At 48.1% G+C, this 23,734-nt stretch overlaps 1 protein-coding gene and 1 pseudogene across 3 annotated transcripts in view; both read right to left on the bottom strand.

The window, feature by feature from the left end:
• TMEM63B (transmembrane protein 63B) overlaps positions 1-23,734 on the bottom strand; it is an 87,040-nt gene that overhangs the window by 50,832 nt on the left and 12,474 nt on the right. The gene's annotated exons all lie outside the window — the stretch shown is intronic.
• Positions 9,271-9,349, bottom strand: LOC142046641 (U4 spliceosomal RNA; annotated as a pseudogene).

The raw sequence follows: 23,734 nt of genomic DNA, 5'->3' as shown, positions 1-23,734 counted from the left end.
AGCAAAAAAACTTCAGGACCAGACTTCAAAGAGAAACTGCTGAGCTTCAGTTCATCTGCAAATTTGACACCATCAGCTCAGGATTGAACAAAGACTGTGAATGGCTTGCCAACTACAGAACCAGTTTCTCCTCTCTTGGTTTTCACACCTCAGCTGCTAGAACAGGGCCTCATCCTCCCTGACTGAACTAACCTCGTTATCTCTAGCTTGCTTGCTAGCATATATATACCTGCCCCTGGAAATTTCCACTACATGCATCTGACGAAGTGGGTATTCACCCACAAAAGCTCACGCTCCAAAATGTCTGTTAGTCTATAAGGTGCCATAGGATTCTCTGCTGCTTTTACAGGCATTAATGGCACAATTCATTCATCTGTGTCACAATCTGCAGTTTGTGGCCGTTACCCAGAATATATTTCACCCTCCCACCCAGTGGGGGATGATGATCCAGACTCTAGACTAAAGTCCCTGTAGAAACCTCACTGGAAACTCCAAGGGTGGGGAGAGACTCACTACTCTATCTACATTTTATAACCTGCAATAGCTGCCTGGCCAGGGGTTCTCTTAGCCACAGTTCAGCCACTTCCAGGGAACACCTCCTGGGTCATTAGTGCTTGTAGGTAAGCATGGAGCGGGGGTGGGGGGGGCGGGGAAAGGGGTGGTACTATGGGCTTCAGACTCAGCCAGGAAAGGAAAGGAAAGGTGGGAGGAGAAGGTAATGTGCACGTTAGCATACCCTCATTGGTTTTATTGGGAGTCCAACTCCATCCACACTGGATCACTGCAACTGGTTACATTTCTGTAGTCACAGAATACTCAGGAGCCAGCTGAAGGGCAGAGGGAGGGTTGCAGGTGCCAGCATCTTAGAATGACTCCTCCTCCAGCCTTCCGGCCCCAGACACCAAAGCGCTGCCTAGACAATGAATTTAGCTTTCCAGCAGGGTGCGTAGGGCAGGATCATTCCTCCCATTTCACAGAACAGAAAACTGAGGAATTTGTGACCGAGCCAGGAATCAAACCAAGTTCTCCCAAGTCTCCATCCTGTGCTCTGGTCCCAGGACCACTCTGCTCCTTCTGCACTCACTATATGACTCTCTCATATAGACTTGTTTACAGCTTTAATAGCCCCTTACACGACAAGTGGATTGTCAAATACATATAATCCATTCATCCTTTCATAATGAATAACACTGCCCCCACGCCGGGCACAAAAGGGCCAAGGCCTTGGGGTAGCATTGCAGAGAGGGCATGTAATTATCTCATGTTCCACAGTAGTTCATGGCTTGAGTTCCCCCAGACCAGCACCCTCCGTTAGAAGTCTCTCTGTATTGGGAACGCATCCTCACTGGGCCTTTTACACTTGCACACCTCTGCAGGCATCAAGAAGAGAGTGAATTCTAGAGCCAGATCCATTCACAGATCTCAGGCCAGGCCACTAAGCTGCAGTGCTCCGGAACATACCAAGATCTAAAGGTGCAGCTCTAACGCCAGCCCTAGGCTGCAGAAATTAACCAGCACAGGTTTCCTCCACCCAGAGCATCAATTGGTTTCTAGCATCACTGGCTATGCTCTACAGACTCCATCTGAGCACTGAGCAGCTCTACAGAGGCAAGGTGAATGGGGGTGGGGAGGGAGTAGGAGAGGTTGGAGAGGATTGGGTGAAATTCCTCAGCCCAGCACCTTGCGGACTGAGACACAGTGGCAAAAGAGACTGACTCCCATTCAGTCAAGTCATTGGCATTCCGGGCAGCAGAGGCTGACACCAGACGGGCTCTGGCAGAGCAGCTGACAATGAGCTACTTGTTGAGGGAGGACACAGTCTACCCTAGGACTGAACTCCACTGTGGCGGAGAGCAACCCGGGCACACAATAAAAATAGCAGCCCCATCCCTCTAGACTTGAGCGCCTTGCAGATCTGCTTTGCTCCTCAGCCGACCTTAAAATCCTGGCCCTTGCTCCTGCTGGGATTCTGTGAGCTAGACAGACAGACACCCGCTCTGGAAAGTGTGGGGCTCAGGCACTTTGGAACAGCAGCCATGATAGCCTCCATCCTAACACCTCCGCGAGTCTGGCCTTGCTGAGGTGCCCGAGCGCTGGACTAGCAAGTCCAGAAACCACGGCGCGGTCAGCCAGCCAGCCGCGGGGCTGCAGGAGCAGGCGGGGAACTCTCTCTCCCAACACCCAGCACCCCACGGTTACACAGGCTCATCTTCTGAGCTGAGCAGCGCACATCCTGACCACAGCGCGTCTTGACACTGAAACCAACTGTGGGTTTGGAGAGGCCACAGCCTCAGCCAAGGCACTGAAGGCAAAAAGGAAATGAAACCCCAACCTTGTCCTCCCCCACAGGCCTGAGTCTGACCTCACTAGGGAGCCAGTGACCGAGGGATACCAACACTGAGATCACAGGGCCCGGCCCCAGGTGACAGCAGCAAAAAGAGGTTTATTCTGTGTGTGAGAGGATGCTGCTGCTGATGGGGCAAGGCCCATGGCACCAAGGTCCCCTCTGCCTCTCTGTGGGCTTCCCAGTGGGCCCCACAGCCCAGGCTCCCTCTCAATAACACTGCCGCTGCTATCAGCACGGAACAGTTAAGCATGGAAGGTCTTGTGCACACGCTCAGCAGCAGCCTCCCATCCTAGCTACTCCTGCAGTGTTCTGCAACATCCGCCAGGAGCTTCACTATGCTGTTCCCGGTCCGAGACTAGGCGCTCAGCAAGCAATGACAACCCAGCCCATCCTTCTGGTGGTAGCCACTAGAGTACACAACTCCTCATGGCACATGAGCTACACTAATCCTCAGGCCACGTTGACACTGCAATTAACAACCCGTGGCTGGCTCGTGACAGCTGAATCAGGCCCGCAGGGCTCAGGCTAGGGGGCTGTTTAACTGCAGTGTAGACACTGGGGTGTGGGCTGAAGTTTGGGGTCTAGGATGCTGGGAGGGTCCCAGAGCTCAGACTGCAATCTGAACCCACATATCTACACCCCAGTTAAACAGCCCTGCAGCCCAAGCCCCATGAGCCGAGTCAGCTGGCACGGGCCAGCTGCGGGTATCTAATTATAGTGCAGACATACCTAGAGAGCACTGAACTGCTGCACAGCTACGGCAATGTAGCTGATGATGATCGGTGCATTTTGGGAGCCTTTTCACTCTGTTAGCAGTGAGCCTGGGGAACTCGCTCAATGGAACTTTGTACAGAACATATAATCTGCAAGTCACACAGAGCAGAAAGATACTGCTTATAAAGAATGATCGTTGGGGAGAACAGTATGGCTCTGTGAGCAGCTGGTTCAGAGGCTTGCAAATGGCTGAGCTTGCTAATTAGCCAGGAGCCGGTAATGCAAGACAGCAACAAGAAGAAAAAGCAAGTATAATTTTGGCTGCACGCAAGGAGGCATCACAGGATGGCTGGAGCTGCCCATGCAGTGTGACTTAGCTGTGACCAGACCCCCAAACCCAGCATTCACTGCTGGGCAATTCAGTGTTAGAGAAGTATCAACAAGCTGGAGGCAGTAGGGAGAAATGCAGTCTGCTAGGCTGAGAAGTCATCTGCTAAGGGGACCAGCAGAAACCCCATCGCTTGGGATATTTAAAACTAGATTGGACAAAGCACTGGATAGTATACAGAGGGAACAACCCTATGGTGGCTGGAAAGCGGGCAGGACTAGGCAGAACCTAGTAAAGCACCATCTAAGAGCTAAGCATTCCTTCCACTGAAATCTCTCCAAGGACTTAGTGGGCTCTGGATCAGGCCCCAGATGTCTCACTCCCAGCACAGCTACAAGTCCTGGGCGGTCTGTGGTGCTGTGGTTTCGCTGCTATTTTTTTTTTTTTTTTTAAATAAAGAGACAGCTAGGTCCAAGCTAGCTCAGGAATGTTTACACATGCTGCAGTCACACTTCTGATTGCAGCCTGTAGACATATCCACAGACACAGAGAAAAGCTTTTAGAAATCTAACCCATCAGTGGTGCCCAGTACAGGACTGTGCCCTACAGTACAAGGTCTAGAGCTCTGGCCAGAGCAGTCTGAAGGGTGCCAAGCAATGGGCTTCTCTCCCCTGCCTTTGGGAGATTATTTCCCAGCCTGAGAGATTTCACAGTCAGGAAGATGATTTTTATTTTTATTTTATTTTTATTTTTTGGAGATTCAGCCTAAAATAACAATTTCCCTTTCTTAATTTCATCCCAGTTCCTCCAAGTTAAATCTCCTTGTGCCAGACTAATTCCTCTCTCTTCTTTGTGTCTGCTCAGTTCAGCCAATATTTTCACAAGCAACTTGTGATTTTGGGCGCTCAGCTTGAGACCCCTAAAGGGGCCAGGTTGCTAGAGGCAGGTGTTCAACTCATTGTGAAATCAGGTTGGACACCCAAAATCACCAGTCGCTTGTGAAAATCATGAGCTTCATATAATTAGCACAACATTTCATTCCCTCTTCTCTCTTCTATAAATTGTTGCCTAGCTGAGCTACATATTTTTAGCTCTTTTCAAGTCCGTCAAACACTAGTCATTCTAATTCCTCTTTGCAGAACTCCCGCCAATCTCCCAATAGCTTTCTACTAAAGGTTCCCAGAAAGCAATGCAGGATTCCAGGTGTAGGTGAATCCAAGCCACACCATGGCTTAAAGCCTCTCTGCATGCAGAGGTCTTCTTCTCTGCCATCTCTCATTGTAGACGCCTATCAATCTGCTGTCAGCCTGAAGTCTTTCAGCCATTACTGTTCTGGATAGTTCCATGATGTATTAGGGCCATTTCCTCTCCATGGTCAATCTCAGTTATTTCCTGCCTATTTTTCAGTTTTCTCTAAGTCCTTTGGATTTCCTGTCCTCGCTGGCATTCTCAGCTCCTCCCAGTTTAATATCCCTTATGAACGTCATTCATGTGTTGTTTACTCCTCCCTCTAGATCATCAGTGAAGATATTCACGTGGTATCTTCCACTTTGGCTAGATCTTCACGGCCAAAAAGATGGGGTTCTTTACAGTGAGATAACTAATGTAATATTCTCTTGCTGTCAAACCTTAGTGGACACAAAGGCACTTGCAGCTTTTACCACGTTGTAGCTAGGCAAGATCAGCACTATTCTCTGGGCCATGGCTGACCTCATCTAGTTCACCTTATAGTAAAACCTACAGGTGCCTTGTCTCTACTAGGATTTTACTGCAGGATAGCTAATGTGGATTAGTTATCCCTCAGTTAAAATACCATTTTTTTTCTTTTTTTAAAAGCAGTGAAGGCAAGGTCCTGCCATCCAACTGCTTCCTTTTGTTTGTGACCCTTCAGCCACTTTTCAGTCCACACAACAGCATCACAGCTGAGCTGATTTGCATTAAATCTGGAGCGTTTGGTTTCACGAGTCACTGAATCAAACACCTTACTCAACTCCGAATACATCTACCTGTCACTTTCCCGTCAGCCATGCCATCTGTTATTCTACCAGAAAGCCACCAAGTTCATCTGACTACCTGCACTTTATCACATCCCCCCTTGCAAATACTGTGAATCGCCCAGGTTCCCATTACCCTCTAAAATGCTCAATGATTTTTTCTTCTAAAGCCAGTAGGGTTCTAGAACAAAGAAGTCAGACTTAAGGGGCAGTAATTGTACCTCGATTGTAAACTCTTTGGGGCAGGGTTTGTCTTTTCCTGTGTGTTTATACAGCACGTAGCACAAAGGAGTCATGGTCCATGACTGGGGATCCCAAGTCGTATGGAAATGCAATCAATAAAATAAATAAATAATAGTTGTTTGGGTAACTTTTTTCCTGCTTTACAAAGATCACTACTAGGCACGTTTTGCTCTCCAGGAATCCATTTCCAGTCCAGATTTGTGAGTCTTCCCCCCCAACCCTCATCTCTAAATCAGATTTTTGATCTCGTCCATCAAGGTCACATTGGCTGCTTGTTCTTCCTTGCATCTTCAGAAGAACCCTAGCCTCTTGCACCTTCGGCCTTATCCATACTGGGATTTCAGCTGCTGGCATAATTGTATCACTGCTAATTTCTCCAATAGATCCAATTAGTGCTGCTGCAGCGCGATTTGCATTGCACACCAAGGTAAGCTGTACGAATGCAAATCCTGAGGTCCTGGTTGATGAAATCCCAGTGTAGGCAATGCCTTAATTCTGGCGCTTTTTAGGATCACACAGCCCTCTCACATATGCATGGGCCTTAAAATGTCATCTCATCGGGCCTTATTCACTGGATGCCTTCATTTCTCAGATTTTGCTTTTCTGAAATCTCACCCCCCCACCCTGAATGCTGGTGAATTATGAGGGTCTCCAATTCCTCACTGGGCTGGTTTCAAGCAGACTGGAGTTCACTAGTACCGAGTTTCCCTACTAACATCACATCTTCAACAGGAAGAAAGATCCCAGATGGCTTCTCTCTGCCTTTTTACATCACACTCGGTGGTGCGGGATCTCAGCTGGAGTTTCCACTCTCAGAATCATACTGGCACCTTCTGCCCACCACAGTAGAATTTCTTTGATGACGCCCTTTTGGCTGTTGCTGTGATCCCACAGCAGGAAACCCCAAATGAGTCCAGTGTCTTGTGGTTCCAAGGAGTAGCTCTCTTAACAAGGCACTCCATTAATATTATGATTTGTATTTCCAGAGCACCTAGGGGCTCCAGTCTTGGCCAGGACCCCGTTAGGTGCTGTGCAAACACAGAACAAAAAGGCAATCCCTGCCCCAGGAGATAACAGTCTTTCTTCATTCACCTGGACAGCTGCACTTGGCAATTCCGAACACAAGAAGCTGGGGCTTCATTTCCGGGATTGTGGCCAGAAAATATTTAACAACCTCCACAAATTGGCGTGAGGTGCTTTATAGTTCACAGTTATCTCCTCATGCCCCCGAACTGTTCAGTCCTCCAGCTGGAAAATTGAAGAGGTAAAGGAAAAAGGAAGGAGAAATAAAAAGTCTCCAGAACGGGCTGGAGGCAGATGGTTTCTAGCAGCTAATGCAGGCAGCAGTTTGGAGCAGAGTCCAGGACACTGCATTGCCTCCAGCTCTAGCTATTTCTCAGGTCTGCTGGCAGGGACCCAGTACCCGATTCCCTATGGATACTTTTTAGTTTCTGCAGTTAAAGAGGCCGTTTGCAAATTGCAGACCTTTTCACACACTTCATTAGAAACTAAAAGAAATACCACACACAGCATGCAGTAGTTCAAAGTGTTTGCAGGCGGGAGATGGTCATGCCCCTTTTCCCCATCCCTGTTGCTCCTGGGAGGTGCCCGCTCAGGGACTCACATCTGCAGGAGACTGTCTGGTAGATTGCAGTGGCTCAAGAGTGGAAAGCAGAGGAGGGAGGTCAGGCAAGGTCACAGAGTCAGGAATCTTTGTAGGACTAACTATCTAGCCAGCGTCAGATACTAGCTTGTGAAGCCAACCAACAGGAACCAGTTAGCAGATGGATCCACTGCACAGGACTGTGCAGAGGAAAGGTGAACACAGCCACTCCCCAGCAGTGGGTAGAGTCCGACTCCCCCAGGAACCCCTCCATGAAAAGAGATTTGGCAGCTGATGCATAGGAAGGAAGGAGATCAGGAGCTCCTGACTGACAGATGACATCAGCAAAGGGCCCTTGGTGCCAGAGACCACCCAGCAGGCCAGGATGATTACAGGGCAACAGGAGAGCAGCTCGGGACAGGCGTGCCACATCGGCTGAGGAAAATTAACAGGAGCCAGAGTATCCAATATGCCCCTCAGCTACCTCCACGAGTCAGACAGACAGACAGACAGACACACTTGATCGGCATCCAAGAGACTGACAGCAATGACAGCACGGACCAGCCTGGGGCAGAGCGTAAAGAAAAGCATGCAGGCAAGGCACAGGTCCCCAGGTACATCCGGGACTAGGAGTGGAATCTAAACCCTGCCACTGGACAAGGATCTGTGAGGTAACAAAGATCACAGTGAAGGGATGTGTTGGTGGGGCATGCAGGCTCCGTCCCTACTCCTTCAGTTCAGGCACAGCCAGCCCAGCTGCTGCCACAGATCTATTCACCATGATGTGATCCAGTGGCTGGAGAGGCTTCACTTGAAGTGAGTTAGGGGGTCTCAGGCCAGACCATACTCAGCCCAATCAGCACTAATCCCGGGGCCCCCTGGGAGCCAGTGTCAGCAGTGACATACCAAGGAGTGACAGGAACACAGAGCGTGAATGCCCTGAGGGAGGATGGTGCCAGGGCAGGGGAGAGGGTGGTAGGAGGAGGCTTGCCCTGATGCTGTACCTGCTCCAGGGGTAGCCAGAGAACTGCAGCCTGTGACGAACTGGGAATGTTCTTAATGTTGCTCTGAATACTGTATTGGTGCCTCAGTGTCCCCTATGCAGTTCTTAATATCTAGGTGGTGGGATAAGGGTGTGTGATTGCTGCAGAGCGTGCACCTAAAGCCTGGTACTCTGTCCTCCACAACGATGCCTGGGCCCTCTCTGCAAAGTGAAACTGAAGGTTGTTGGGCCGAAAGGATAGGTATCCTGGCCGCCCGGGAAAGTGGTCTGAGCAGAGAGAGGGTTGAGGGGTTTTAGGTGGAGCTGCCTGGGGCAGGAGTGGGGTATGGCTCACTGCCCCAGAATGGACGGCGTGAGAGAGCGTCGGTTCGCTTATCTTACAAGCTTGTTTTGACCTTGTTCTGTCATGAAAACCTCTTTTTTACTGGTGTAGAGTAGTCTGACTGCAAAGTGGGGGTAGGACCAGTGGTTCCCCAGACCCCGCCTGGTGGCTTCTGTGGGAGCGAACGGCAGGAGCATGAGGATGCTGCTACTCCAAGGAGAGACCCCAAGACCCAGGAGGTGAAGACGTGTGAGCTTCTTGCCCTGAACAAGTCTGCTCCAAGGGAGAGGAGGCTCCCCAAAGTCCTGACTGGCCTTGTGGGGAGCTGTTCCAGAGCATCGCCCAGGGACTCCGTGACAACAGCCCAACCCCTCTTGCTGGCTGTGAGGAAAGTGGGAGAGCGCTGTACCTGCCAGCTGGTGTCATGGTGGGACTCTGCCAGCTGGCGTGAAGGAGTCAGTCGCATGTACCAGGAAAGCAGTTCAATGGCTTCAGAAAGCCACCAATACTTAGAAGACAATGACTGGTCTCCCTCCACACCGCTGTGCTCACCAGAGCCGTTTGGCAAGGGGAAGGGGCCCCAGCTTGGGGACAACAGAGAACAAGGGGCCTGCCTGGTTTTAAAGAGACACCCCCTGAAGCTCAGTGGCAGACCAGGGACTCTGAGGCGGCGTGTTCAGGGAAGCAGCCTGAACCCCAGTCCCCAGCAGGCCTAAGCTTTGAGGGAAAAGTTTTCAACTAGCAATAATCACACCTCAGATTAACTTCATTGGCTATGATACTAAGCTTTAGGCAAGTCCCAGGGGTGCTGGCGGGTGGTTGTGTTAACCCGCTGTTCCCTGAGTGCCATGGTCATATGGATCAATGAATGACACTTTGTTTTGAAGAGGCTGTTCCGTGTCACTGTAATGAATGACAGGTTACAGCTCCCAAAGGGAAGTCTCTTGCAGGTGCCACACCCAGCTGGTGCTGCTGAGGACTCCTGGTTGGTACACAGAGGTGCTGTAGCCTGGAGACCCAGTTGAAAAGTGAGGTGAATGGCAGGATTCCACCCTGAGAGATGTGCAGGCCCCGGGCCTGTCACCTGAAAGGGTGCCCATGGAAAGACAGAAAGAGGTCAAAGGTGCAGTTAGACTTGACCCAAACTTTGAACTATGCTCACTGGAAGGAGAAGCTTTGCCCCGCTGCCAACGAGTGACACTAACGTGAAGAGAACACCAGGGACCATGCTCCAGGGCCTTGACACGTATGGTTAGGAGGCTACTTGCTCCTCAACCCCAAAGGGGGCATAATAGTGCAGCGCAGTGCATCATGAAACTTTGGCGCCTTTCTCTGATGCACCCAGCACCGGTCCCTGTCAGAACCAGGATACCAGACAGGCGGACAGAACTTCTGCCTCCAAACACAGGCCCTTTCCATTGGCCTGCAGGGAGGGGTCTTGCTCTCGAAGATCACCAACCCACCACAAGGCAGGCTGGCCACCAAGAGACTGCTGCCCATGGATGGCTCTGCTCCCAGCAGTATATACCTCAAACCTGAGCTGCGGATCACGTATAAAGGAACCTCAGAGCTCCCTCCTCTTGCTCTGCCAGGCTTGTTCCTTTAGCATGGAATATGAACTACCTGCTCTATGGGTCCACGGGTGCCCGGTTCTCAGGGAGAGCAGGTAGTGAGCACAGGGTGACCTCTCCCTTGTAGCCAGATCGCGCTGGATTTCTGTGCCAGCCCAGTGCCAGCACTATGTGTCACTCAAAGGGTTCCTTTCCCTCAGAGCTCCCTGCAACTCTTCCCTGCAGCCACTACACTTCACTTCACACCAAAAGCGAAGAGCGTGACTGCAGTGATGGCCTGCATGCAAACACCCTGCCTCAGGGCGGAGCTCAGACCCTGCTTTGCCCCTCTGCCCTAGTGTCCAGCACTGGGCTTGCTCACCACATTAGAGAAAGCAGAACAGTTTGACAGTCTGGTGAGCAAGTCACTCCCTCCTTGTAAGCCTACCCACCTCTGCCAGGCTTCCTGACACAGCCCTGGCGGGTCTTACATTACCCATGGTGGGAAAAAGGGATCTCCTGGCAACCTGGGCATTTCATGGCACCATAAAAAATCAAGGGCTTCAGATCCTATCGATTCCTCCCTAAAGCGCCGCATGGAGCAATGCATCCTGGCCTCTAGGGCAGGGAGGCAAGAGATGTCAAACGTCGCTCAGGAACTGGCAGAAAGATCAGTATACCTGGTCAAAACAAGAGCCACCAGCCCCCCCAAGACAGCAGCCAGGGAATCTCCTGGGAACAGAGACAAATCTACTCCTTCTGCATGCACAGGGGAGTTTCAGATGCCACATCCTTGCTCTGAGATTTCATCCACGGCCAAACGTGACGCTGGATCAGGAGATGCGCCACGCACGTTACAGGAAATAACTGTGTGAGAAAGTGAGAGACTGCCGGCCTTTACTAGCCTAAGAGATCGCTGCCTAGTACAATGCCTCCTATGGTATCACTAATGAAACAACATTCACCAAGACAGGCATTAACGGAAGCTGCACCCAGGGAAGCTGTCACTGGCTTGTAGCACGCTGAGAGATTGATTACTGCCAAGAAATAAAGCGTACGCGACTACTGCTTATTACAGGAGATTCCATCTAGTAGCTCTCTCCGTGAGCGGCAAAATGTTGCCATTATCCAACAGTTGCCAACGAGCAAAAGACAGTTTTGCAGGACTGCAGCCAGGGAAGGAAGTGCTGGGATGTGCTGAGACCCATCCACAGGTGGGTTCGCGGGGCTGCAACCCTGTTAGGGGCTGGGGCAGCACGGTACCTCTCCCAGTGTTCTCTGGGCTGTGTCCTGCCTTGGCACATCCCAGTACCCTTGCTCCCCTTGGAAAGCCCCAGCCATGATGCTAGGCAGGACACAGTCTGGAGAGCACAGGGAGAGGCATTGTACAGCCCCGCGGCCTCCTAGGTTACCTGCTCCCTGTGGAAAGCCTTGTCATCTGGGCAGCACCTCCCAACCCAAGGTCCCAAATCAAGGAAAGCATCCCCATCCAGAAATGCTCGTTAAGTACATGCGTAACCTTAACCATGGCCCATTCAAGTGATTGGGACTTAAGCACATGCTTAAAGTTAAATGCTCACCTGACTCAAGATAGACTCGAGCATGTGCTCAAGTGCTTTCCTGAATTGGGGCCCTACCTTTTGTGAGGTCATTAATCAAGCAGCACTATATACAGCTGGGATGCTGGGAACAAAACAAGTCCTATTCAGGCAAGGATTGGCTAGATCACCCAAGTCTTCCTGGCAATGCAGGATTTGTCCCTATGGGATCACCTGTAGTGGCTTGTTTAAACAAAATCCCAGTCCATGATGCTTTCATCCCTTCTCCAGGGCAATGGTTCTACAGTCTCTTAGAACAGGAAATGTCTCCCAACAACCTACATCTTCATTTTCTTAATTTCATCCCATTACTGCTGGTTCTAGCCCCATGCCCCATACTTAAATAATGCTTTCCCCTCCTTTGCATTTACACCCTTCGAACATCTGTAGATTTAACCCATCCCCCTTTGCTGTCCCCAAGCAAGCTGCACACACTTAGCTTTTCTAACTTTCCTGGTAAGCAAGTCCCTCCAGCCCCTGATCATTTTCACTGCCCTTCTCTGAACTCCTTCCAGAATGTCAATATCTTTATGGTAAGGAGGTGCCTAGAATAAATACAATATCCCAGAGCCATACAGAGATGGACTGTCACCTCCCTGATATGGGACATGACAGCTTTACACTCAGGGCTCAAAATGTCCTAGGCTTTTCTTCATTCAGATTACATTGCAAATGTCAGTCTAATTTCCTGTCCACTATCACATCTAGGTCTCTTTAAGGACTGAAGCCTCCTTGATCTCTCTGGCTTGTCCAACCTAGGAAAAAAGTAGGGCTATCAAGTGATTACAAAAATTAATTGTGCTTAATTGGACTAATTGTGCTATTAAACAACAATAGAATACCATTTAATATACTTTTAGATGTTTACTACATTTTCAAATATATTAATTTCAATTATAACACAGAATACAAAGTGTACAATACTCACTTTATATTTTTGATTACAAATATTTGCACGGTAAAAAAAAACACCAGTATTTTTTAATTCACCTAATACAAGTACTGTAGTGCAATCTCTTTATCATGAAAGTTGAACTTACAAATGTAGAATTATGTACAAAAAAATAACTGCATTCAAAAATAACAATGTAAAACTTTAGAGCCTACAAGTCTTGCTGAAGTAAAACTGAGTAATCAGACAAACATGTTTGGTTACAATTTGCAGGCGCTAATGCTGCCCGCTTCTTGTTTACAATGTCACCTGAAAATGAGAACAGGCATTCGCATGGCACTGTTATAGCCAGCATCACAAGATATTTAAGTGCCAGATGCACTAAAGATTCATATGCCCTTCAAGCTTCAACCACTATTCCAGAGGACATACGTCCATGTTGACAAAGGGTTCTGCTTGATAATGATCCAAAGGAAAGCTGACCAACGCATGTTTATTTTCATCATCTGAGTCAGATGCCACCAGCAGAAGGTTGATTTTCTTTTTTGGTGGTTTGGGTTCTGTAGTTTCTGCATCTGATAATTACTCTTTTAAGACTTCTGAAATCATGCTCCACATCCCATCCCTCTCAGGTTTTGGACGGCACTTCAGATTCTTAAACTTTGGGTCGAGTGCTGTAGCTATTTTTAGAAACCTCACATTGGTACCCTCCTTTAGTTTTGTCAAATCTGTTGTGAAAGTGATCTTAAAACAAACAACATGTGTTGGGTCATCACTGCTGTAACATGAAATTTATGGAAGAATGTGGTAAAACAGAACAGGAGACAAACAATTCTCCCCCAAGGAGTTCAGTCACAAATTTAATTAAGGCATTATTTTTTTAAATGAGCGTCATCAGCATGGAAGCATGTCCTTTGGAATGGTGGCTGAAGCATGAAGGGGCATACAAATGTTTAGCATATCTGGCATGTAAATACCTTGCAATGCCGCTACAAAATGCCATGCGAACGTCTGTTCTCACTTTCAGGTGATATTGTAAATAACAAGCAGGCAGCATTATTTCCTGTAAATGTAAATAAACTTGTTTCTCTTAGGGATTGGCTGAACAAGAAGTAAGACTGAGTGGACTCGTAGGCTCTAAAGCAGGGGTCGACAACCTTTCAGAAGTGTTGTGCCAAGTCTTCATTTATTCACTCTAATTTAAGGTTTTGTGTGCCACTAATACATTTTAATGTTTTTAGAAGGTCTTTTTCTATAAATCTATAATATATAACTAAACTATTGTTATATGTACAGTAAATAAGGTTTTTAAAATGTTTAAGAAGCTTCACTTAAAATTAAATTAAAATGCAGAACCCCCTATACTGGTGGCCAGAACCCAGGCAGTGTGAGTGCCATTAAAAATCATGTGCTGCCTTCGGCACGCATGCCATAGGTTGCCTACCCTTGCTCTAAAGATTTACATTGTTTGGCTTTGAGTGCAATTATGTTACAAAAAACCCCCTACATTTGTAAGTTACACTTTCACAATAGAGATTGCACTACAGTACTTGTATGAGGTGAATTGAAAAATACTATTTCTTTTATCATTTTTACAGTGCAAATATTTGTAATGAAAATAATGTAAAGTGAGCACTATACACTTTGTATTTTGTGTTGTAATAGAAATCAATATATTTGAAAATATAGAAGAACATCTGAAAATATTGAATACATTTCAGTTGGTATTCTATTATTTAACAGTGTGATTAATCACGATTTTTTAAATCCCAATCAATATTTTAAATTGGGATTGCTTTTTTTTTAGTTAATCGTGAGTTAACTGTGATTAATCGACAGCCCTAGATAAAAGGCGTTTCTTTAAAAACATAATAGCTTAACACATCCAATTATTAATTATTATTATTATTATTAGTTGTTACATGATTGTCCTGGTTACACTATGATTGATTGCAATGTCATAGCCATGTTGGTCCCGGAACACGAGAGAGGAGGTGTGTGGAGTAATATCTTTTATTGGACCAACATCTGTTTGTGAAAGAGAAAAGCTTTAAAGTGCCACAGAACCTGAAGAGCTCTCTGGTGCCTGAAAGCTTGTCTCACTCGCTAGCAGAAGCTGGGTCAATAAAAAGATGTTACCTTAGCCACCTTTTCTCCCTGCACTGGGAGCATTAGCTACCACAATTTTAAATAACACAACCATTTCCCCCTAGTATGGACAAGCCCCCACTGAGTTCTCTGTTTCAGCTCTCAAACATAATACGTCAGATCCCCAGAGATGATATCCCACATCAAACATGGTGCTTTGCTTTCTATGCAATTATTACTATGCAATTATCTGAAAGGAAGTAATTCCAAAGTCTAAATAAATCTCCCTGCCCTGAAGCTTTGAGAGCGAGGGTCAAAGGGTCTCATGGCGCTTTGAGCTGTGTCTAATCATTTCACCCAACAGGTGCAACAATCAGAAAAGCTGTCTGCATTCTCTCCAGAAGAGGATACCTGCAGATACCGAGTGTCAACGAGAACTTTATTACTATGCAACACAAACGCAGCTTCCTGGCATCTTTATCTGGGTTTCCAATAACAGAGCAGAAAAATATACCCTGCAAGCAAGAGATAAGCCGAGAATCTTTTATGAAAGTGCTTTGCTTTTTACTGCTGGTGGGGGAGGGTGAAGGAATGGGAAAGAGCTGGCAGGGCAGCGTCCCGGCACTCAGGTCAGTCCAGTCTTCTTCAAACAGAGTTTCTGCAGCTCAGCTTTCCTCTGCATCTTGCCCTCAGCTTGGAGGAAACGTTTCAGTGATGTCCATCCAAACCCCATGTTATGCGGCCTGGACCAGTGCAGCATTTCCTGCTCCGTTACTGCTGGTCACCCTGGTGTGCAAGTGCTCAGGCACTCCCCTGTGTCATCAGTCCCTTTTGTTCCTTGAGCCATCCAGTGTGTGAGAAATCTGCTGCTGTTCCCTGGCCACATTAAGCCAAGGGAGTAAGGAGCTGTATGCCCCGAACAGGCCAGCTTGTGAGAGAGACAAGCCCAGATATCAGCAGGTCCAGAGCCCACAAGGCGAGCCCATCCCCCTCGAAGCAGCTCTTGGGTTATATATAGTCCGCCACAGTCTGAAATGGAGAAGTACAAGGATCCATGGGTGAGGGCAACACCATGTCCAGCCTGGCGGCTTGTTTATGCTCTATTTCTGTCACTTTAATCTTTCCACAGACCTGTGAACAAGCAGGCGGGATGGAATTTCATCCTGGGCAGCTTGCCCTTTCTTACGTCATCACCGGCATCCCGAGGAATCCCAGAGCACGGAAACAAGGCTGTGCTCCACCAGCCCTCCAAAGACCAGTGGGCACAGCAGCGAGTGCCTGGCTGCCACCCCTGGATGGCACAGGGCAGCGCATTCCAGCCCAGCTGGTGAACGCCTTGAACCAGGCGCAGGCCTGGTGTGAGTAAATCCACTGGAGCATGACTTCACTGAAGTCGAGTGGGACAAACTACAGTGAGCCAGATCCAGCCCTGGTATCTGCATCATGAGAAGTATGGTATGTGGATGTGAGGGGTAGATAAAACACCTGTTTAGTCTGTCTAGCAAACACGCCTAGGCCCAGGGCAGGATGGCTACCTACAGTCTATTCCCCCATTCAGTTTTAAGAAACAAACAAAAGGGTTTCCACTCTTTCCCTGCTCAGATTGCTACACAGCTGCAGAGATGTCAGCATTAGGAATACTATGGGCATCCAGCCTACACTTCCTTCCGCTCGGTTTTATTCCATTACCCCTAGTTCTACCTTTGTGGGCCTCTAAACAAACCCGCTGCCCCTTGGGCACAGCTGGCATTGAGCCAAGCTGTTTGCACTCAGTTCTTTCCTCCTGAGGAGCAGAGCCTTTATCACCTGTCTTCTTCCTCCTTCCCATGCTCTACACCTGACATTTTTCTAGCTCTAGGGCTCCTGAAATGATTCTATGCCTGATCTCACTAGGGCTGTACAGAGAGAAGCTAGTGCCTCTCCAGCCTGGGATAAAACACTAAGCGCAGTATCCCACGGGTGCCTGCACCAGAACCACGAAGAGATGGAGAATCACCTCCACACCTCCCGGCATTACTAGCCGAGCTGCAGCTCTGTGCATTGGGGCACGCAGCTCTCTGTCCCATTACACATCCGCAGTGTTCCAAGCTCCTCCTAATTTAGCATCAGCTGCACCTTTAACAGACATTTACTGCCTCCCAGATTGCTAGCTTGAAAGAAAAGCACAACGGCCTCCAGATCAAGGCACAGCACTGGGAGCCAGGAACTGCTGAATTCTTCTGCCACTGAAGCACTGTGGCATCTTGGGCAAGTCACTTGGAGACTGATTTTTCAGAAGTGCTAATCACCTGCAGCTCCCACTGATCTTATCTGGAGCAGTGGGTGCTCAGCACTTCTGAAAGTCAGGTCCTTAACCTCTTTGTTGATCAGTCTTCCTACCTCTAAGAGTGAGAGAATAACACTTATTCCTGCCTCTCAGGAGGCGGCTAGCATTCAGACTGGTGCATACAGTGCTCAGGAGATGAAAAATGTTACATGAAAAGTTAAATAAGAACAGACTCAACACTGATCTCTGCAGCTCCCACAAGACACCTCCCCACAGCTCCAGTCAGCTTAGTTTGGGGACTGACTCTGGCTTCTAGGGGTACATCTAGACTTCAGTTAAACAGCAGTGGCTGGCCCACATAAGTGAGCCCATGCCATCTTCTTACTGGGGGAGGGTCTCAGAGCCCAGGTTCCGGCTGAGCCTGAATGTCTACACTGCAAATGGACAGCCCAGCAGCGTGAGCTCTGCAAGCCCAAGTCAGCTGATGTGGGCCAGCTGCAGGTGTTTTATTGTAATATAGACATACCCTCAGGGTTCTGAGCTTAGCACAACACTGGGTGCTTGGAAATAGTCCCTTGTGTTTCAGAGCACACAATGTTTTTTAACTGGATGCCTAGATCACAGCCTCAAAGGCCATCCAGATGAACTCAGCAGTGCCTACTCCTGCCTCTTCCCAGAAGACCATCTGATTATCTGCTCACTCTCCCTTGGACGAGTCCCATCATCCAATCACGCTGGGCCCATCTTTAGGACCCTGCACTTAGCTGTCCCTCTAAGTGAAAGCTAATGCCTTCCTGCTTGACAGACAGACAGAAATATTCCACTCAGTTATTATTCTGTAATGGATCCCCTGGCTCCGTTCCCCCTCTGTGCTTCCCGGATTCACTTCCCCCCATGTTGTTAGGCTGCTGGCTCAGAACCCTTGCAAGAAAGAGGATGTGCTCCTAGGGGGGAGGTCAAATCAATTTCTTGGCCTCAAACCTCTGCCTGCAGGCGCCACAACAGTGGGGCAAGTGACCCCATTAGAAGGACTTGTATGTGGGTTGGAAGTTTGCTCAGGGCTGAGCTTGGAGCACAGGGCTCTGGCTGGGGACCCCATGTTAAAAATATACATTCTTGTTCCAAATGACTCCAGACTGCTCATGACAAGGGTTAGAGGATGGCACCGGGGAGGACACAGTGAAGGGAGAACACAGTATGTAAAACAGCAAAAGGACCTGGCTGGATTTTCTGCCCCCAAAATAACCGTCACCTCTCTCCGTGCTGTACGAATAACGAGCAGAGCAGAGCAGAACAGAACACGGTCTTGGGAGAACAGGAGCAAGCTCTAAGCAGAGAGGTTGCCTCTAGAAATTGATCCCCAGCTCTCCACACTGAGCTCAATGTTCTCTCTTACTTTGGGGAGCAGGAAGAACCTCACTGGAGGACTTCAAGCCCTCGCAGAGCAGCCCTCCATTTAGTCCTTACTCCCAGTAAGCTTCCCCAGGGTTTCACTTTGCAGCTCCTCTGGATGAAAGTCGTCCTGACTGTTTACATACATGTCCTTCCCCTCCGCCCCACCCGCCCCCTGCAGCTGAGTCATTCCCACGCCCCCTTATTCCCCGTACTCATCCACTCACCTCCTCCCATCCTCAGAAATCCTAAAATGCTAAGTCATGGATGTTTGCAGAGCTACCCAATGTGACAGTCAAGTAACCCACAAGCCCAACACAATTCTGGGTATCGCTCTGCGGAATTCCCCATTCATCATACAAACCCCTGGCTATTTATTCACAAGCACACACGTGCTACAAAAGCCTCTGTTCCTGAAACAGTTCAGGCTCCCTGTGGAAGTGACAGAGGTGTCTCTAGGGCTTAGATCACATGGGTTTAGAATTCAGTGGGTAAGCAGCATGGGTTTGTGGCAAATGAACTCAGAAGTGTCAATGGTTCTATTTCTAATCCTGCCACTGACTCACTGTGTGATCTTGGGCAAGTCACTGCCCCCTCTGTTCCTCAGTTTCCCCTCTGTCAAATAGCCCCCCTCCCCAGGGCGTTATGAGGTTAACATGTTAGTAGAACACCCTGTGATTCTCAGATGCTAAATAATGATAATAGCAGGTTTCATCAGCAGATCTCAAAGCACTTCCCAGTCTTTTAATGCATTTATCCTCACACTACCCCCATGAGATAGGGCAGTGCTATTATCCCCATTATACAGATGAGGAGCTGAGGCACAGAGACACAGTAAAGTGACATCCCCAAGGTCACACAGGAAGTCTGCGGCGGAGCAGAGAGTTGATCCCTGGTCTTCAAGACCTACGCTAGTGCCCTAGCCCCTGAGCCATCTTTCTGCTATAGGCAGACGAAGGGTTATTATTTCAGATGGTGGTAAACCAGGGCATGACAAATCACTAGGAACCTGCCGTAAAGTGTCCTGACAGCTCTGCAAGTGGTGGTGGTGAGGCTTGTGTCTGCTGCTCTGCTGCCCTTCCTCCTGCCCAGGCTCCCAGAAGCTGTGAGTGGGGATTCTTGGATGGTCGGAGGGTGCGTCTACACTACAGTGGCTACGGCAGCACAGCTACAGTGTGGTAGCTCTTGCTGCAGAAAGCATCTACACTACAGCATTGATGGAAGCAGGTTTTTCCATTGCTGAGAGATGGTAGCAAGACTGATGGAAGAATTCTTCCCTGGACCTAGCTGCATCTACAGCGAGGGGGTTAGATCGACCGAACTACCTTGCACAGGGTGTGTAATTTTTCCAATCCTGAGCAATGTAGCTAGGTCAATCTAATTTGCATGTGTAGACCAGGCCCTACCCTCTCCCAGCCTCCACACTTTTGGATCCTCCTCCCTTATGAATAGCACCTGCCTCTGCTGCTGCTCAGAGCTTGACAAGCTGCAGGATTACAACCAACATGGTTCTGATCAGTTTCACAGAGGCCTGCAAGATTCTGAATGACTGCAGTGAAATGGACCAGAGTGCACTTCCTGCTTTTGCCGCATAGGTTTAGCTCTGACAGCAGGGAGACTCTGGAATGGCCTGTCTGCAGGCAAGGTGGCACCTGTGGAATGTTTTCTTGTAAACATGAGGATTGAAAGGTTAATTTTTTGAAAAGACAAAAGCTTAGCTTCTTCAGAAATTGATAGCTTAGGTACTCCCCACCCAAACTTTCAGTCATTAGGGAAAGTTGGCAAGTGGCGTTTTCAAGCCCTGAGGTAATCAGTACTCCCCACTGATGCTACGGCTATACTACATCTTAGGTCGATGTAATTTATGTTACTCAGGGGTGCAAATAAGCCACCCCCCGAGCGACGTAGGTTACACTGACCTAAGCACCAGTGTGGACACTGCTGTGTTGGAGGGAGAGCGTCTGCACTAGAAGCACTACAGTGGCACAGCTGCACCAGTGCTGCTGTGTAGCCATAGCCTAAGTGAATTTAAGCAGTAGCTTGAATGGGCTGGTGCGCGTGCGCACACACACACACACACGTCTGTGGGAAGCTGGCTTGACTGTCTTGGGGACTGCAAATATTCCTCGCAGCGCTAATGTGGCCAAGAAGCAGATCTCGCTCAAAAGCAACAAAGTCCTGCCCTACACGTGTGATAGCCTGGGAGAAATGAACCTTTACTGTAACACGCTGAGCTACAGTATATACTGCATGGCTCCCCGCAGATATTCCTATAGCCTTCCTAATAGGAAAGTTTCTACTAGAATGGTAGATGTCACCCACTTGTAGCAAGACAGCTACAGTGCTGCAGGAAGTGACTTTGCCTAATAGGAATTTACTTGAGATGGCCAATTAAGAATCACTATCAGTCTGCACCCTGACACCACCTCCTCTTTTCTTCTGCTGCTGCCTGCGCCCTCCTCCTCTCTCCCCCACACAACTAGTTATGAGGAGACAGGCAGAGGGGCTCCCCATTCAGCTCTGAGAGTTCCACTGGCTGCATTATTCACTTATGAGACCCAAGCAGATCCACCCAGAGTGACAACGCAGCAATTTCATAAACTATTTGATCGGCTTCGTGGGAGGGGAGGACATGGGACCTTCACAGTGCGATCAGTGCAAAGAACTGGCAGCTGGCCAAGGATACATGAAAAATAAGGATATTTCTGCAACGTAGGCCGCATGGGCATATTTCTCCCCTCATGTACAGGGAAGAACTACTTATGGTGAGTAGAACTCAGACACATTATAAGCCCAAACCAAAATCCACTAAAGTCAATGGGAACTGTATGTACATGCCCTATGCTTCATATTTCATTCTTATCTGGGACTATATCTGATGTTTAACAGGTAATTAAAATAAGTAAGGTGCAAAGTGGGCTTAGAATCAGGAAAGCAACTGATACACCTCATGGAAGTGCTACCTTTGTTATTTCTCAGCAACATCTCCTCCACCTTCCTGACACATCTTGCTGCTGTTTTACCAGACAAAAGAGTCAGGCCTGCTCTCCCATAGCTGCATCAGCTCCCCAGGAGTAAAATCTGTTTGGGTCAGCAAAGCAAGCGGCTGTGACTCAAAGGCACGTGAGGTGCAGAGATGTTGAGTAAGAAGGGACCAACTGCTTGTCTCTCCACAAATGCTCTGTCAACAGCAATGCAATGAGACCCAACAGTGTAGGGGTCTCAGGCCTGGGCTTCTCTCCTGCTAGGATTACTCAGGGGTTGGAGGAATTTCGCAGAACAAATGCTGACAGCAGATGGCTCCGAAATGCCATTTGTAAGGGGGGAGACATACCAAGCAAAACTTCCCAAACTCACTTCACACCCAACCAGCAGTTCATTCAGAGTGAATAAGATTCACCCCATGTAGAGGCCCAGCACTGTACAACCCAGTGAAGCATAGCACTAAGAATTGCTTCTTGGCATGGGAACTTGCAGGGCCTTGTTCCAAGTCCATGGGGGCAGCAGTTTTGTGATCACACAAAGGTGGAGAACAATACAGGGGTACACAGGCTGTACACTTGTGTACGTACCTCTAGGGGAGGTGAACATCAGGTACAGGGTAAGTGCACATGTGCTGGAGTGGGTGGTGGAGAACTGCAGTGAATCTACCCCAAAACTAAATCAAATCCTTACTTGTCCCACTATAAAGGGTTAATAAGAGATTAGTTCTGGATTTAACCTGGTACAGCTCCTCAGGAAAAAAATATTGAGCTTTGACAGAACAGGTAGGCAGGGAGAAGTCATCAGGAGCAATCTGCACTCTATAAATAATCCATGAATAACAGCTAGGGAGGTACAAGGTCAGGTTGCTCTGAAACACTAGGGCTGTGTGGGAGGTAATTAGAGGCTGTCTGGGGGACTGTTAATGCCGACAGAAGGAGTTAATCCACCTCCCCGAGTGGCAGAAAAATCCTTCTGTCGACCTCGCGCTATCTACGCCAAAGGTTAAAGAGGTGTAACTACGAGCAGTGTGGATTTTTGAGCTGGGTCAACTTAACTTTTATAGTTTAGACCAAGCCCAAGTCTGGGTGTTTCCAGCATACATTTACATTCATCCAGGCCAACATTCCTTTTCTTTGTTATTAGAGCATCATCATTGATTTTATAGATAGGTATAAAACCAACCCAGTTAATTCCGCTATCCCGTTCCCAACTGCAACACTGCATAGACAACACTGCATATAAAACATGCACAGCATTTTATAGAACACAGAAAAGATACTGAGCTGCTTATAATCATATTACTTCTCCATCGATAACAGTGCACTTCCAGTCCTCCTTTTATACCTGTGGAGCAGCCTTTCCTATTAGGGTGATCAGACAGCAAGTGTGAAAAATCAGGACAGGGAGTGGGGGGGTAATAGGTGCCTATATAAGAAAAAGACCCCAAAATCAGGACTGTCCCTATAAAATCGGGACATCTGGTCACCCTATTTCCTATAGATCTTCAAAATAGGCTCCATAGAACTGCACATATCCTACATTTTTGTTAATCCCTCTTTATCAACCCCTATCTGGCTTGTGCAACACTGCCATAACTGCCAGGGATCAGTCAACAGCTACATTCACCTGCCATCCCACACCGTCTCGTGTTTTTGTCTCAGCCACCTGTAGTGTCTTGCCTTTTAAACTGCAGGCTTTACACCAGGGACTGTCATTCACTATAAAGTTTGTACAATGTCAAGCAAATGGGGCCCAAATCTAGTTGAGACCTCGAGACACAACCTAATTTAAATGTCAGATAACACATAATGTGTTACACCGAGCAAGGTACATATATGACAGTAAGAAGAGGTTCTACAAATACATTAGGAGCAAGAGAAAGATGAAGGAAAGTGCAGGTCCGCTACTTAGTGGGGAAGCGGAGGTAACAACAGATCACATGAAGAAGGTTGAAGTGTTCAATGCACATTTTGCTTCAGTCTACTCTTCACTAAAAAAGTTAATTGGGTTTAAGCATCTGGTCACAATTAACATTAACAACCGGGGGAAGCAACACAAGCCAGAATAGGGAAAGAACAGGTTAAAGAATATTTGGATAAGTTAAATGTATTCAAGTCAGCAGGGCCTAATGAAGGTCACCCTAAGGTACTTAAGGGGAACGAGCTGAAGCAATCTCTGAACTATTAGTGATTATGGGAACACAGAGGATTTGGGGAATTATAAACCAGTCAGCCTAACTTTAATACCTGGAAAGATGCTGGAACAAATTCTTAAACAATCAATAAGATGGGTGAACTGGAGTGCCTCGTGATAAAGGAGGATATTGATATAATAGGCATCACAGAAAGCTGGTGGACTGAGGACTATCAGTGGGACACAATCATTCCGGGGTAAAAAACATATCGGAAG

Source organism: Chelonoidis abingdonii, chromosome 3 (assembly GCF_003597395.2).
Source record: "Chelonoidis abingdonii isolate Lonesome George chromosome 3, CheloAbing_2.0, whole genome shotgun sequence".
NCBI classification, from domain to species: Eukaryota; Metazoa; Chordata; order Testudines; family Testudinidae; genus Chelonoidis; species Chelonoidis abingdonii.
Note: the sequence above shows the minus strand (reverse complement) of the source record. Positions and strands in the feature narration are given on the sequence as shown.